The sequence below is a fragment of the Lolium perenne genome, chromosome 2 (genome assembly GCF_019359855.2).
Source record: "Lolium perenne isolate Kyuss_39 chromosome 2, Kyuss_2.0, whole genome shotgun sequence".
NCBI classification, from domain to species: domain Eukaryota; kingdom Viridiplantae; phylum Streptophyta; class Magnoliopsida; order Poales; family Poaceae; genus Lolium; species Lolium perenne.
The window spans coordinates 234,237,691-234,254,175 of NC_067245.2; positions in this window are offsets into that span (position 1 = coordinate 234,237,691).

Below are 16,485 nucleotides of genomic sequence, written 5' to 3' on the forward strand. Positions count from 1 at the left end.
ATGCATCAAAACTAATTTTTACAACTTAGATCAAGCATGCAAGCTCACTTAACATGTTACCTACAACAGAAAAATATTCAAGATATACTCAACCAAACAAAATTCTATTTGGATAATCGAAGGAGTCACATACCGGAGAGCAAATGTGCCAAATTTCAGACAGAAATCTGGGCTGAGCAAAGAGATCGAAGAATCCCGAGCTCTTGAGAAAAAACGTGAGTGAGAGAAAGTTGGTACGAGTTTTTTCGGGAGAGAGAGTGAGATGGGAGGAAGAGATGACTTAGTGGGGCAAGGAGGGGCCCACACCACAGGGTGGCGCGCCCCCCCTCCTTGGCCACGCCGGCACATGGGGGGCAGCCCTGGGGTGCCCCACTGGTCAACCCCAGGTGCTCCCAGGTAGCTCTTAGAAAAATAAGACCAACGGTATAATTTTTGTAAATTTTTGAAAACTTTGAAAAATGCACATTTCCGGGTGTTAAAATTATTATTACTGGGCAGAAAAAGATTTTCAAACCTCTAAACAACTAAAGAACCTTGCAAAACAAGTAGTGCTACAGTGAGTAAAACAAGTGGAGGAAGAAAGAAATGTTGTTTAGTTCCTCTATGCATATAAAATGTACTTGTTAACAAGGTTGATCAAGTCTTGCCACCAAATAGATTTTACATGACATAAGAAGAAATAAACCTCAAATCAATCATGTTACCTTGTATTGTATTGATATGGATCCAATCATAATATTTTGATATCCTTCTTTAGGCTCATATATAGGACAATCAATAACTCCCACTTTGATAGTTCTCACATTAGAAATTGTATTAACTCCACATACTTTATCAATCCTCTTGGGAAAATAAACAGTATGCTCCTTGTCATCAACATTGAAAGTAACTTTTCCTTTATTGCAATCAATAACAACCCCTGCAGTGTTAAGAAAAGGTCTCCCAAGAATAATAGACATATTATCATCTTCAGGCATTTCCAACACAACAAAATCAGTTAATATTAAGAAATTATTAGTAACTTGAACAGGAACATCCTCACATATACCAACAGGAATAGCAGTAGATTTATCGGCCATTTGCAAAGATATATTAGTTGGTATCAACTTATCTAAATAAAGTCTCTTATAAAGAGAAAAAGGCATAACACTAACACCTGCTCCCAAATCACATAGAGCAGTTCTAACATAATTATTCTTGATGGAACAAGGAATAGTCGGTATACAGGTCGCTTGACTTCTTTGGAACTTTGCCATTGAAAGAGTAATTAGCAAGCATAGTGAAAATCTCCTCATTAGGAATTTTCCTTTTGTTAGAGACAATATCTTTCATATACTTCGAATAAGGAGGCAATTTAATAGCATCAGTCAAAGGGATTTGCAAGAACAAAGGTTTCATCCAATCACAAAATTTATTGTAGTGTTCTTCTTCCTTTGATTTTAGTTTCTTAGCAGGAAAAGGCATTTGCTTTTGAACCCAAGGTTCTCTTTCATTACCATGTTTCTTAGCAATAAAATCTTCTTTAGTATACTTTTTATTTTTAGCATGCTTTTCAGGTTCTTCTTCAACCTCTTCTTTATCAGAAGCATCATTCTTCCGGAGTTCTTTTCCTGAAAACACAACCAGCACAATTATCCAGGTATGCCCTAGACTCAATGGTTAGTCCACTATAAAATATATCAAGTAAATCATGCTTTTCCAGATCATGTCCAGGTCGAGCTCTGATAAGAGAGCAAAATCTTGCCCAAGCTTCAGGCAATTTCTCTCCATCTTTCTGGTCAAAACTATAAATTTTCTGCAAGGCAATATATTGAGCACTAGCAGGAAAGTATTTCCGAAAGAAAACATCAAGGAAACCACTTGGACTATCAATAGAATCAGGAGGCAAACTATTATACCAAGTTTTAGCATCATCCTTTAATGAGAAAGGAAAAAATTTAGCAACAAAATAAGTACGCTTCTTGATATCATCAGAAAACAAGCTACTCAGAGTAGACAGCTCAATCATGTGTTCTACATCACTTTCTTTTTCAGTACCACAAAAAGGTGTTTTCTCAACAATAGATATATGAGATAAATCAAGAGAAAAATCATAATCCTTATCCTTAATGTTTATAGGAGATGTGGCAAATTTAGGATCAGGAGACAGTTTATATCTAACAGTATGTTGTGCAAGAAGCTTTTTAATTTTACTTGCATCAGTAGTAGCATTGCATTTAACAATAAAATCATCATCAAGTTCCACATAATCTTCATCGAGATCATCACTAGAGTATTCAGACTCGGGTGAATTAACAGGTGTAACCGTATTTTCATTAGGAGTTTCAGTATTTTCAATTTGTCTAGACCTAGCAATTGTAGCCTCTAGAAAAGATCCTAACAAACCACTATCATCAAGCACAGCAGAAGCATTATCAAAATTATAAGAATTTTCAGATTCAGCAGAAGTACCAGCATGTGAAGCTTGTGGTGGTGAAACAAGTTGACTTATCACAGATGGTGAATCAAGAGCAGCAGAGGTACTCAGAGTTGTACCTTTTCTTGTAGTGGATGGTAATATGGTGACTTTAGTATCGCGAGGTTTAGCCATGATGGAGAATTTGCAGCGAACAATATCAATCCAAGTGAACTTGCAAATAAAGCTATGCTCCCCAGCAACGGCGCCAGAAAATAGTCTTGATGACCCACAAGTATAGGGGATCGCAACAGTCTTCGAGTGAAGTAAAACCCAATTTATTGATTTGACACAAGGGGAGCCAAAGAATATTTGTAAGCCTTAACAGCAGAGTTGTCAATTCAGCTGCACCTGGAAACAGACTTGCTCGCAAGAGTTTATCAGTAGCAACAGTTTTATAGCAGTAGCAGTAGTGAAATATCAGCAGCAGTGTAACAAAGACAGCAGTAGTGATTATAGTAAACAGCAGGATTAAAATACTGTAGGCACAAGGATGGATGAACGGGCGTTGCATGGATGAGAGAAATCATATAGCAATCAAGGTAGGGCATTTGCAGATAGTAATAAAACAGTATCCAAGTACTAAACAATCCATAGGCATGTGTTCCGTATATAGTCGTACGTGCTCACAATGAGAAACTTGCACAACATCTTTTGTCTTACCAGCCGGTGGCAGCCGGGCCTCTAGGGATTCTACTGGAAATTAAGGTACTCCTTTTAATAGAGCACCGGAGCAAAGCATTAACACTCCGTGAACACATGTGATCCTCATATCACCGCCTTCCCCTCCGGTTGTCCCAATTTCTGTCACTTTGGGGCCTCGGGTTCCGGACAGCAATACGTGTATACAACTTGCAGGTAAGATCATAAAGCAATGAATATCATCATGAATTGATAACATGTTCAGATCTGAGATCATGGCACTCGGGCCCTAGTGACAAGCATTAAGCATAACAAGTTACAACAATATCATAAAAGTACCAATTACGGACACTAGGCACTATGCCCTAACAATCTTATGCTATTACATCACCAATCTCATCCAATCCCTACCATCCCCTTCAGCCTACAGCGGGGGAATTACTCACACATGGATGGGGGAAACATGGCTGGTCGATGGAGAGGCGTCGGTGGTGATGATGGTGATGATCTCCTCCAATTCCCCGTCCCGGCGGAGTGCCAGAACGGAGTTTCTGGTCCCGAGACGGAGTTTCGCGATGGCGGCGGTGTTCTGGATGTCTTCTGGTGATTTCGTCTAACCCCCGTGCATTTTTTAGGTCGAAGCCCTTAAGTAGTCCAGAGGGGGGCACCTGGGGCTGCCCGAGGCGCCGCCACCATAGGCCGGCGCGGCCCTGGGGCCTTCCGCGCCGCCTGGTGGGGTGGCTGCCTCGTGGCCCCCCTCCTTCTGGTCTTCTGGCTCCGTTATTCTTCTGTGAAAATAGGCCCATTGGAATTAATCCCGGGGATTTTCCTGAAAGTTGAGTTTCTGCACAAAAACGAGACACCAGGGCAATTCTGCTAAAAACAGCGTTAGTCCGTGTTAGTTGTATCCAAAATACACATATTAGAGACAAAACAATGGCAAAAGTGTTCGGAAAAGTAGATACGTTTTGGAAGTATCAACCTCCCCAACCCTCACATCTACAGGTTGAAATCGTGTTTGAGGGTTAGACCTCTAAATTTTTTTGAGGGTTTGAGGGTTTAGGGGTTCTAGTCTACGCGTTTTTTCTCTCGCAAACTGTAAAAAAGCAGTTATTTTTGAGGATTTGAGGTTTTAGGGGTACTACTAGTGAAGCTCTTACCTCAAAAAAGAAATAAGTCACCTTATGACTCCATTATTAGAACAAATTATTATGTTTATGCTTCTTCACTTTATAATACTTGATGCTAGCTCTTTTTTTTTTGCGCCTAGCTGAAAGGCGTTAAAGAAAAGCACTCTTGGGAGATAACCCATGTTTATTTCTGTAATTTTTCTTTTGTTGAGTCTTGAAAGTTATTACCTCTATAATAAACTCTCTTTATCATTTTAATCTCGTTTTTTTCCAAGAATAGCCTCTAATAGGAAGAAAGTAAGATTTGGGGAAGTTGTTGTCCTGAAAACAGATTCTGTGTTGTCACCATAAATATTCGTATAAACTTTCAGAGCGCAATTTTGACGTGCCAATGTTGTTGCATATGCCCCAGGTTATTATATAATTTTCATTAGTTTAATACTTTTCAAGCTGAGCACCAAACGATTTTCCAAAAAATCGATCTTTACGTGATGTTCTGTTTTGACAGATTTCTGCCACTATTTGCATTTGCTTCTTAATCTCTTTCTATTTGAGTTCTTTTGATCAAAGGGTTTTTTTAAGAAGTTGCTACAGTAGATAATGCTTTAATATATGTTTGATATATATTAGAACTTAACACAAGTGGATTTGTTATTTTGATTGTACTAATGCTGCTAATAAGAATTATGTGAAATTTTGTATGAAGTAAGTTTTCAAGTGTAGGGAGAGAAGAATGATGTAATGAAATGAAGAATGGACAAAAACTCAAGCTTGGGGATGCCCATGTCACCCCAAAAATTATCCAAGAGGTACAAGCGTTAAAACTTGGGGGCTTCATCAACAAAGCAACAGGTCATCTCTTTATGCGCTATATTTTTATTGCTTCATACGCTATGTGTTGTTCTTGGAGTGTCTTTATTTTTGTTTTTAGTTTATTTAAGTTTTTTTTCTTTAGCATATGGTTGGATATCGGCATTTTTTTTGAGAGAGATAGGCTCCATTTTAATTGCATAAACGCTCTAGTTTTCGCTCTTATTGTTCTGCGAGTGTTCTAGTTTTTTGGTACTACGTTTAGCTCTTGGTTTTCGATTCTTATTTTGTTCAGAGCTCGTTAGTATTCTTTATTTATGTATGATTAGCTCTATGGTCCATATTTATTTTCATGTCTGAGATTTATTTCAAATAAGTTGATTGGTGTTGGAGACGAGTAAAATATTTCATGTCTATAGTGATGCAAAAGGAAGCTTGTCTGGACTATGGCATAGACTTTGGCATGTCATGTTGGATGTTATTCTTGTCATATGCTTAGTATTTTTTGTTGTAGCGTGACTTGTTTCAAATATCTGAGAGTGCATAATGTGCCATTGAAAGAATCATGTGTTGTTTCCATCATAAAAGCATAATATTGTGGTATTCTCCTTTGATGCTTTGTTGGGTTGACTTGGCACATGCTTATACCATGTTATGACTACTACCAGTCAACTAAAGCCTCTATGATCATTTAGCTTTTGACTTGTAATATGACTTTATGCTTTGATTAATAAGGTTTTGTCGCTATGGATGATTATGGCCATTATGCTCTCTTAGTTGGTCGCTTCCAGTATTTTGCTAGCCTTCACCTGTACTGAGTATGATCTCTACTCGTGCATCCAACCACCAAGAACCAAAGTTTTCCAATTGTGTCCACCATATCTACCTATTAGCATTATTGCTATTCCAAGTATGTTCATCGTGTTTTTATTTATAATCCAAATTAAATTTTTGCATGAGAAAATTAGTCAGTAAAGCTCTCACGAACTTGATGGATGGCACATTTACTTTCTTGCACTTAATAAAATTGATCATTGTGACTATCTTATGAAGTTTATATGTTTGCAAATTGCAAGTTGGGAGTTAGCACAACCATCCTTTCATGGGGAACACTTTCAACGTTCCACTTATTCATATTTAGTTGATGTCATGTTCTTTTGTTTACGGATGCCTAGCGGTGCGAAATAAAATGGAAACTTGTAAGTCCATGGAATTTGTATATGTGTTAGAGAAACGCCTGGGCCGCTAATCTAAGCCATGCATCATTCATGGTGGAAATTTACACAGAACCATAGTGAGCATTCTATGAAGCATTTTCAATAAAAGTTATACCCATAGTAAATAAAAGATTGTGAAGTGCTCATTATCTGTTTGTCTTGTTATTTTGGCATGGGATTGCTCCTTCAATAGTATTTCCATATCATGGGGCAGGAGGTACCCCGTTGGCGGTTCTCGATGATACATGTATATTTACAATGACAAAAACTTATTTGGGACCTAAGTTGAGTAGCATGAGGTTTAGGTACTCGTATTCAAGGGGCATGAGATTTTCAGCTTGTGATTTGTCAAGCATATAGCTCATATTTGCCATCACATTAACTTTAACCATTCAAGATTCTTATGATAGGGGCAATAATGAGAGCTCAAAGCTAATGAGTACCATACTTTTTGGAAAGTTTATAAAACTCGTTAATCTTGCTTACTCTGCAAAGAGTCTCTCTTTTACTATTATGTTGAGTCTTCACCTTCTACTTTATGCACCAATTAAGAGAGCACAGTTGTCATTCTTAGTGCAATGTGCATATATAGTCCCAAAATTATTATTGATTGATTCATGATTATGCTATTGCTTGTTCTTAAATTACTTGTATCTAGTTACCCTTTGAACTTTGAAGGTGTCCTAGCATTTATGTTTTGCTACTCCATAAAGGACATCTTGAGTACCACTTTGCTATGTTTTCTCTATGCTCATAAACAAACAGTTGCTTTCAATGCACTATTATTAATGACCCTTTGTTTGAGTTACTTCTCATATTATAACATATTTGCTAAGTTCTATTGTTATAATTATTTCTATCATATCTATGTTTAGAGTACTTTGATCCCAGCTCACAATGCTTTACATTAACTTGATCATGATTGTGTTGGATTCATGTCACCTCAAATATTATTTTGTTATCACTAACCAACTCGAGGACGAGCAGAAGTTAAGCTTGGGGATGCTGATACATCACAAACGTATCTATAATTTTTGATGATCCATGCTTGTTTTACACCAATTTCTATATGTTTTGCTCACATTTCGTTGCACTTTTATACATTTACTGGCACTAAACTATTAACAAGATGCCATAGTGCAAGTTCTCTGTTTTCTGCTCTTTTGTATTTTAGAAAAGTTGTACAGGAAATATTCTCAAAATTGGACGAAACAAAAGTCAAAGTCAATATTTTTCTGTAAGGAAGACAGAGCCCAGAGGGGGGTCGAAGAAGAGGCGCAGGGCGGCTAGACCAAACCTAGGTGCATCCTAGCCTTGGCCCGCGCCTAGGGGTGGTTTGGGCCCCCTGGCCTCCACCGACCTCGCCCTTCCGCCTATTTATTCACGATCTCGGGAAAACTCTGAATACCTGAGCCTCCATCCACGAAAAGTTCCATCGCGGCCGCCATTGCAGACCCTAGCTTGGGAGGGTTCTGAAGCTCTTCTCGGCACCCTATCGGAGGGGGAAATCATCACCGGATGCATCTACATTACCATGCCGCCTCTAAAGTGATGCGTGAGTAGTTCATCCCTGGACTATGGGTCCATAGCAGTAGCTTGATGGTTGTCTTCTCCAATTTGTGCCTCATGTTTAGATCTTGTGAGCTGCCCTACATGATCAAGATCATCCTTATGTAATGCTACATGTTGTGTTTGCTGGGATCCGATGAATATTGAATACTATGTTGAGATCGATTATATATTATTGTCATATGTTATTTGTGATCTTGCATGCTCTCCGTTGCTAGTAGATACTCTGGCCAAGTAGATGCTTGTGACTCCAAGAGGGGGTATTTATGCTCGATAGTAGTTTCATATCTCTAGTTTTCTGGAAGAGTGACAATAACTTCTAAAATTGTAGATGTGCTGCTGCTACTAGGGAGAAAACAATAATGTTTTATACGAGGGTAATTCTATTGTTTACTTTACACACATTGATTAATGCGATAATCTGTTGCTTGCAACTTAATACTGGAAGGGGTTCGGATGATAACCGGAAGGTGGATTCTTAGTCATAAACGCAGTTGGATTACGGTCTATGTATTATATTGTAGTACCCAAACGAATCTCAAAGTAATCTTCTTGTCATGTATGGTCGTTATTCTGTCAATTGCCCATCTGTAATTTGTTCACCCAGCATGTTATTTATCTTTATGGAGAGACACCTCTCGTGAAATGTGGACCCCGGCATTTTCCTTTACACTGATAAATTCATCCACTGCAATCTTGTTCTGTTTACTTTCCTTCCACTCGATACATTTAATCTTTTGTGTTCAGCAAAACCGCTGAGATTGATAACCTCACTGTAAGTTGGGGCAAAGTATTTTGGTTGTGTTGTGTGCAGGTTCCACATTGTTGCTGACACCGGTAGTGCGCCCTGCCAATAGTCAGCCAACAACACCTTCAGAAGTCACGCCTTTCTTCTACTGGTCGATTAAACCATGGTTTCTTACTGAGGGAAAACTTGCTGATGTGCTCATCATACCTTCCTCTTAGGGTTCCCCAACGGTGTGCAATCTGCGCTCATCACACTGCAATGAAGATGTTGAAGGACATCATCCTTCCCAGGTTTGTAGTACCAAGATTTTTAATTACTGATTGTGATTCTCACTGTATTCATCATTTTTTTACAAAAACATTGGCTAAATATTGTGTTAATCATATAGTAGCATCTCCATACCTCCCACAAACTAGTGGTCAAGTTGAATTGAGCAATAGGGAATTAAAGCTTACATGGGAAAAGACAGTTAATAAAGCTTAGATCTGATTGGTCAATTAAAATCAATGAAGCATTATGGGCTTATAGAACCGCTTTTAAAAATCTTATGGGAATGTCTTCTCATAGAATGGTCTATGGAAAAGCATGTCATTTACATGTAGAGTTAGAACACAAAGATAGGTGGGCTGTTAAGCAACTTAACTTTGATTTTAAAACTACGGGAGAGAAGAGAATCCTAGACATAAACTTATTGGATGAATGGAGAAATGAAGCCTATGGAAGTGCTGGATTGTTTATAGAAAAAGTTAATTTTGGCATGAAAAAAGATAAAGAGGAAGGAATTCAAAGTAGGAGACCAAGTATTATTGTTCAACTCTTGTTTCAAGGTCTCTGCAGGCAAATTAGCATCGAGATAGAAGGATCCATTGGTTGTGCAGGAAGTTTACCGCTCCAGAGCCATCCGTCTCCATGGAGATACAAAGGAAAACCTCATGTTGTTAATGGACAACGTCTTAAACATTATATTGCAGGAGAAAAGTTCACAGGGAATGTAGAAGAGATACATCTCGGGACTATGGAAGCTATCATCACCGATAATTACCATCTGCCAGACACCGGAAACCAATAAAAGTCAAGATCTGGTATGTAGCAATCTTCGAATCTTTTCATATTTTACGATAGTTACTTTTTTGCAAAATAAGAAGGTTTCCTGAAAGATATTGGCCGAAACGGAGTCACGAGGGGCGAAAGACCCCAGGTGGCGCGCCCTAACTTGTGGGGCGTGCCACCCGTGGTTGTTCACACCTCGGATTTCCTTTTCTCCTTGTTTTTGACTCAAACTCTTCATTTTGACCAAAAAAAATCATCAATATATACCCCCTTCGCCGATCTAATCTCGCATCGAGTCTTTTTCAAGCGAACATTGTTTTCTGCACTGTCTTTCAGATTTGTCTCCATCAAAATCTTAGCTATGTCCTCGGGAGACTCCTAGCAATGCTCCTCCATGTAAGATGATGATGATGAGCTCTATGGGCTGAGCCTACGTCCATGTGTAGGAGGACGAGGAGGAGAGACCCCTTCAAAGATGAAGATGAAGAAGAGGAGGAGGAGGAACAAAATAAAGAAGAAGAAGATGATGATGAGGAAGAAGAGGACAAAAGGACCACAAACACATCACCAACAATGAAGAGAAGGGGAAGCTTCCGATACTTGTCATGCCAGTTGCTGCTGCGAGAGTTGTGCCTCCTCCTCAAGAGATGAAGCGCACTGCTCGCATAAAAACTGGTGGAGGAGTCCCTAAACACTCTTTATCTTCCAAGCATCTTGTTATCAATCTTCATCGTAGGGAAATCGCAAAGGTCCCGGCTAGGGATCTTCCAGGAGAATGGGATCACCACATTCCCAAAAGGAAGAGAGGATCTACATCGGAATGGAATCCTAGAAGGGAGATGATTGGAGGGAAGCTTTGGGAAGACCGGGCAAGGAGTTCTGCGCATCTTTGTCAAGCTTATGATCTCATGATGAGTATAATTCGATATCTTCAAGACCATCATAACCCGAAGCATCTAACATCTACATCAACACTCAAGCTTGTAGGAGTTATATTAAGTCTTTTATGCTTTTTAATTAGTTTATCATATCGTTTTTAGTTTGTCACATCTTAGTTTGGTTTTGCTTTCATCTAGTAGTTATCAAGTCTCTCATAGCTTGGAAGGTTCTTAGCGCATTATTATCTATCTTTGGTCGAGTGGTTTTTAATGAAATTTGAAGTATGGTGTCATCCATGAATTTTTTGTATGGAGATTTATGGTTAACACTCTGCAGTATTTAGAAATTTCAATCACATCTTATCTTGAACTTAATTAACCTCAGCATGTTGGAGAGACATATAATTTTGTAAGTATGTCTTGCAGAAAAGGAAAGATCCATGCAAGCATTACTAAGCACTATAAGAAAAATAAAATACCTTGAAGTTGTGTTGGAGATGTGGTCTGGGAGAATAAATAGTTAGGAAGAGGAGATGACAAGGAAGTATGATATATTCTTGTGCTACATGGTAATCAACGGGTAAACTGATTGTCATGGATATTTCAATACATATGCTCCAACAAGTTTGTGATGAAAAGGTCGGCACCCGATGATTCGATTAGCCATGAAAAGTGAGACAAAGGGGGATGTAGAGCATATGACATGATTGAAAGATCCATGAACAAGTTTTATACTGGTTACTAAGGGGCAAGACTATTAACTGATCATATAAAGGAAAAAAGAAAAGTGTTTGGTAAACATCAAACTTCATGCTCTTCTTGTCATTTAACAATTCTTCTTCATGTAACTAGTTGCTCTATGAGAGTTTATCTGCAGAGTAAAAGAAAAACAAGCTGGTAAAAGGCCAATCATAAAGTGATCTATACTTATAGACACACATGAAACATTGTTCAATTGTCCAACATGCAATGGTTAGTCTTGTTCAAACAGTAAGAGGTAATTGCTAGAGTTTCTATTATGAAGTTCATGTTTGTATGAAATTTTGCATTACAATTGAATATGCATAAGTTGATGATGCAAAGCTCGTATTTCTTTTATCAACCATTACCTCATTGATGCATGATATGATCTATTCGCTTATTTGCTCGAGGACGAGCAAAGGTTTAAGCTTGGGGGAGTTGATACGTGCATTTTGTATCATCATTATTTCTACATATATGTTTAGTTTTCATTGTTATTTGCCATCATACATCATTATCTATGCATTTTAGTCGATTTCCGAGACTTTCCTACAAAGTCCCCTTCATTGGTATTTAATTCCTGGGAGGCAGAAAACCTCCTTTTTCGTATTCTATTTATTTCAAGACTTTCTGGATTGCTAAAAATTGAGGGAAAAAAAACTTGATCAGTTTTTCACTCGGAGAAGGATCGTGAGCGAAAGAACCACACGAGATGGGCCACGATGTGCGAACGGGCACAGGTGGCACGCCCTACCTGGTTGGGCACGCCACCCACCCTCGTTCGCTCCTCGATCGTCGCCTCGGGCCCCCCTTTATACCAGAGCCTCCGTTTCGCCAAAAACCTAAGCCATTTTCCCCGAGATTTATTGAGGCGAAGACGGATACGAAAGTCCTCTCCTACTCGGGGAGAGGGCAGATTCTGCTGCACTGGTGCCTCCGGTGAAGGGGAAATTGACGCCATCGACATCCCCACTCCTCCTTGGCTTGGGAGGAGGCATCTCCATCAACATATCCATCTACGAGATCGACGTCACCCCCTCATAGTTTGTGTTGAATTGAACCCCGAACACTGTTTTCTAGTGTTGCTGCATGTTTGTGATTGATACTTTGTCATTATTTGTTGGGGAGATTATATATTCAGATTGTGTTGTAATCATTATGCCTCTGGTCCATATCATTTTTAACACTTGTGAGTAGTTCCCCACGTTCGTGATGGCATAGGATGATCTTTATATGATTTATGATGTGTAATGAGTATTTGTTCAAGTTTTCTATATTTTATGTTTTTCTATGATGGTTTTATGCGAATGTCGACTGCATATTACTTCACTTATATGGGAACTGCACTTTAATGTAATCCATTAGTGTTGGTAGGGATGGACTGACAGAAACCGTTTTCCAATACTATGGGTTGCATTAGAGGGGTTTATGTCGGGGACCACTGATCTTATTGCTGTGGTGGGACATTTATGTATTAATGATTCCTACACTTGCACATGAAAATGGCTCTAGGACCCAACATAAGTGGTGTGTTTGCACATATCTATGGCTGCACCTAATTTAGGATCCGCGCCTAATTGGATAAAGCTTGACAAAATATTTACCATGTTGTGTAGAACTCAGATGCTAGTAAATGCATGCCGCCCTCGGGAACTTTATTCTCATATAAGCACACACACTTGAGCTTGTCCTCTTGCTGGATAGAGGATTAGGCTTTTCTCTCATCGAGAGCATTTATTTATTTGCTATTTACTTTCTGCACTTTATTTTTATTGGAAACTATACACCCAAAAACATCAAAACTGCTACTTTATTATTACTACTTTCCTGTCGATTATGCTAACCAATACTTCAGCTCCTCATGGGTTCGTAACCTTTCTTATTGAAAAGTACTACAATTGATATCCTGCATTTGGAAGCTATCAGCCGCTCAACCCCATCTCCCCTGGGGGCGGCCAATGTGAGCTAGCGGAAGCGAACAAGCAAATCAAACTGAAATTAAGTTGCAAGATGCGGGAAATACCGGCTAGAAGTTTCCTCTAGCGGCTCCATCTCGTTCCCCTCGTTCAGCACGCCGGGCCTCCACAATCTAGGGTTCAAATGAGAACGTTCAGATCTGATTTGAGAAGGATGGGAGGAGAATTAGGGTTTCAATTGGGACTCACCACCTTCGCCGTAGAGAGAAAGCGCTGCCGCCGATGAGAAGGATGTGTGAGCTCCACCGCCGTCGGGAAGCTACTGGAACTGTCGCGTGGGCTCGGTGAGAAGCGGTTGGTTTGACTCGTCTGTTAGGTGCGGCCAATTAACCTTAACGTTAACCTGAACTACCATAACTGTGCCGCTAACGACAGATTTATGGCCCGTGTGGCCGTTGGCTATTTCATATCGAAGAAACATCACATGCTAGATATTGCCATGAGCGACGTCACTTTCCGTCCAATTCGCTGCAAAGGCGTTGCACATGGGCTATTTACCCAGGTCCCAGGAGCCTATGCCTATCATCCTATCCACGATCAAAATGAAGTAACAAGTAAGGAGGGATAAATCCTATTTGGTGCATCCCTAACATGTACCTCTCTTCTTCCTTCAAGTAGATTTTGAGCCTGACTTCTTAGCGTTCATGACGACAAGAAATAGGGACGATACGCTAAGGTTAGACTGCCAGAGAAAAGTTGACCTCGCCGGAGACGGGGGTGGCGTGACTGGTCGCAATGATGCCGGCAAGGCACCAGAATCAGCAATGCCGCGACTCTCTGTGGCGACGCAGGTGGAGGTGAGGCCTACAACTTAGGGGAGGGGGTCGTGTTCGGCGTGGTCTGTCGAGGCTCCAACAGCTTACGGTTGGGGTGCTGGTGCCGAGGAGCTCGTCGGATATGGAAGCCGAGGGCAGCGGTGGACCGACGATGGCTTGAGCAGGGCGAGCCTCCAAGGCGGAGTAGGTGGCTGCAGGAGGCAGTTGCGTCCGGCGGTGGAATCACGGTGAGGAGCAGGGACGTGCATCAAGAATAGAGGTGATGGATGGGGGTGAGAGGTGAAGATGATAAAGAATTATAAACGATGCGTCGTGCGTAGTAGGTTGGTTTGCCCATAGACGGGTTCGCTTCACGCGTCGAAGCTCTTAGCGGCACTAAACACGATGAATAGGAGAACCTGTTAGGAGGCCAATTCGTTTGTTCGTCTCCTCCTACATGCGTACGGTGCCTCCAAAAGGTTGCGCACCACGCGAGCATGCAGGTTTTATCACGACCAATTACATCCAACCTCTTCAACACGCATTGCCCTAATGGCAATACAAACGCACACCTCCAAAAGAAGGAAGAAGAAATATAAAAAGGAGAAGTCTCGTTATACTGATCTATTCCTTGTAGCAGTAGACCAAACACCACCAAGACAACACCAGAGACTCATCTTCTCTAAAAGTGACGCCTCCAAGAAGAAAACCGTGCACAAACACTGTCGTCCCCCTGATCATATATCACATGTGTTCACCTGAGAGAAAATACGCACTCTCAAAAACAATGCCTTCAATAAGGCCATTTCTTAGCACAACCAATCAAGGTCAGACATTTAGTTTTCACCTGAAGTTTAGACTATGAAATTCTCCTATGATGTCACCCCGACTTGCCAATGCTTCCGCTTGAAGTCACGAATCCCAAAGCCGATTCCTCATCACCACTATGATTCATACCACCATTACTAGTCCTCGGATTTCGGTTTCCATGCCACTTTCCACTACTGACTTCGCCATGGGAACTAAAGACATATTTCACAGTGGCAACAAAGTGCAGAGCTTCACATCGCTCCCTCTGAAACCAAACGGTTATGATAAACAGGTTGCACACGACCGAATCCCATCCGATTTAGCAGTCTCCACACATGAGTCGCCCAATGGAGTTCACCGATGGAGCCTTCTAAAATTGGACACTCCGGCCAGATCAATGAAGACATGCATGAAGCAGATCTTCATGTCAGCGTGAGAGGGACCATAGGACCGCCTCCTTTATTAAAGCCAAGTAGTAGCCTCCACGCCACCCGCCGGCAACCTGCAAGATCTACCGCTCCAAACTCTACCAGCAGCATATGGGCTAGACCAGCATTGAGAAAGGCGGTAGAGCAGGGTTGACCCTCCACCGGATCCGGCCCTACCACGCAACAAAGAGGATCTAGGGAGGCGGCACGGGAGGCACCTAGATCATAAGATCTAGGGTTTTGTTCAACACCACACCGCCTAGCCCTACATCTCCGCTGCTGGTTAGGGCCTTCGCCAGCACCCAACCAGGGATACCGCCCCGATCGCTGCACGTCGATGCGCCGGCCATCTCCACCCCAGCAGTTCCAGTGGCCATCTCCGGCATCCACCACACACATGCCTCCTTAGGCGGCTGGGCCCGCCGCCGCGGCGAGGGCCGATGGCAGCGGCGGCATGAGTAGCAGGCAGCGGATGGTTCTTGCAGCGTGGGCGGGTCTGGTGTCGCCCTAGGGTGTGACACAGAGGGGTTGTTTTCTCTATTTTACCATCACAACCAGCAGTCTACTCCCTCCATATTTAATTGACGCAAGGATGACGGCGGCTGCAGCCGGCGATTGCACGGGTGGCACTGCTGTCGTTCCTTTGCAGGTCTGCTGCTACCTGTTGTTCGTTGCCCCACAGCCGTTGCCGGATCCGTGCTTACTTGTCTTCTCCGCGGCCGGCTAGTGGTGTGGGGGCTGCTGGATAGGCATGAATAAAGGTGGCGGTCCTAGGGTTATTCTTGTGCGAAGATGGAGACCTTCCTGAGGCCAATCCCTCTTGATCAAGCCAAAGTGATGTGTTCCGTAAGGCGCCGCCGGCGAATGTAACATCACTTTTTATGCCTGGAGTTTGCTGGATCGGTGGTATTCGGTCGGGTGCATCCATGTTTTTATTTCAGCCGTTTGGTTCTAGAGAGAGCGCCACGAAGCTCTGTTCTTTCTTTCCATATGGAAACATTTTCTCCATGGCGAAGTTAGAGGCGGAGAATACCATGAAGGCCGGATTGGAGGACTAGCAAAGAAGGTTCAAGTTTTTGCGATGTTGAGGGACTTGCTTGGTATTTTGGGTTTCGCAGCAGCAATATGCAAGTGGGGGCGGCAATACAGGTGAAGTTCAGAGTCTTACCTTTCAGGATGAAAATCCAAGGTCTGGCCTTAATTGGTTGTGTCTGGCAATGACCTTGTTGGAGGCATTATTTTGAGAGTGGGGACTATCTTCATGGTGAAAACCTAA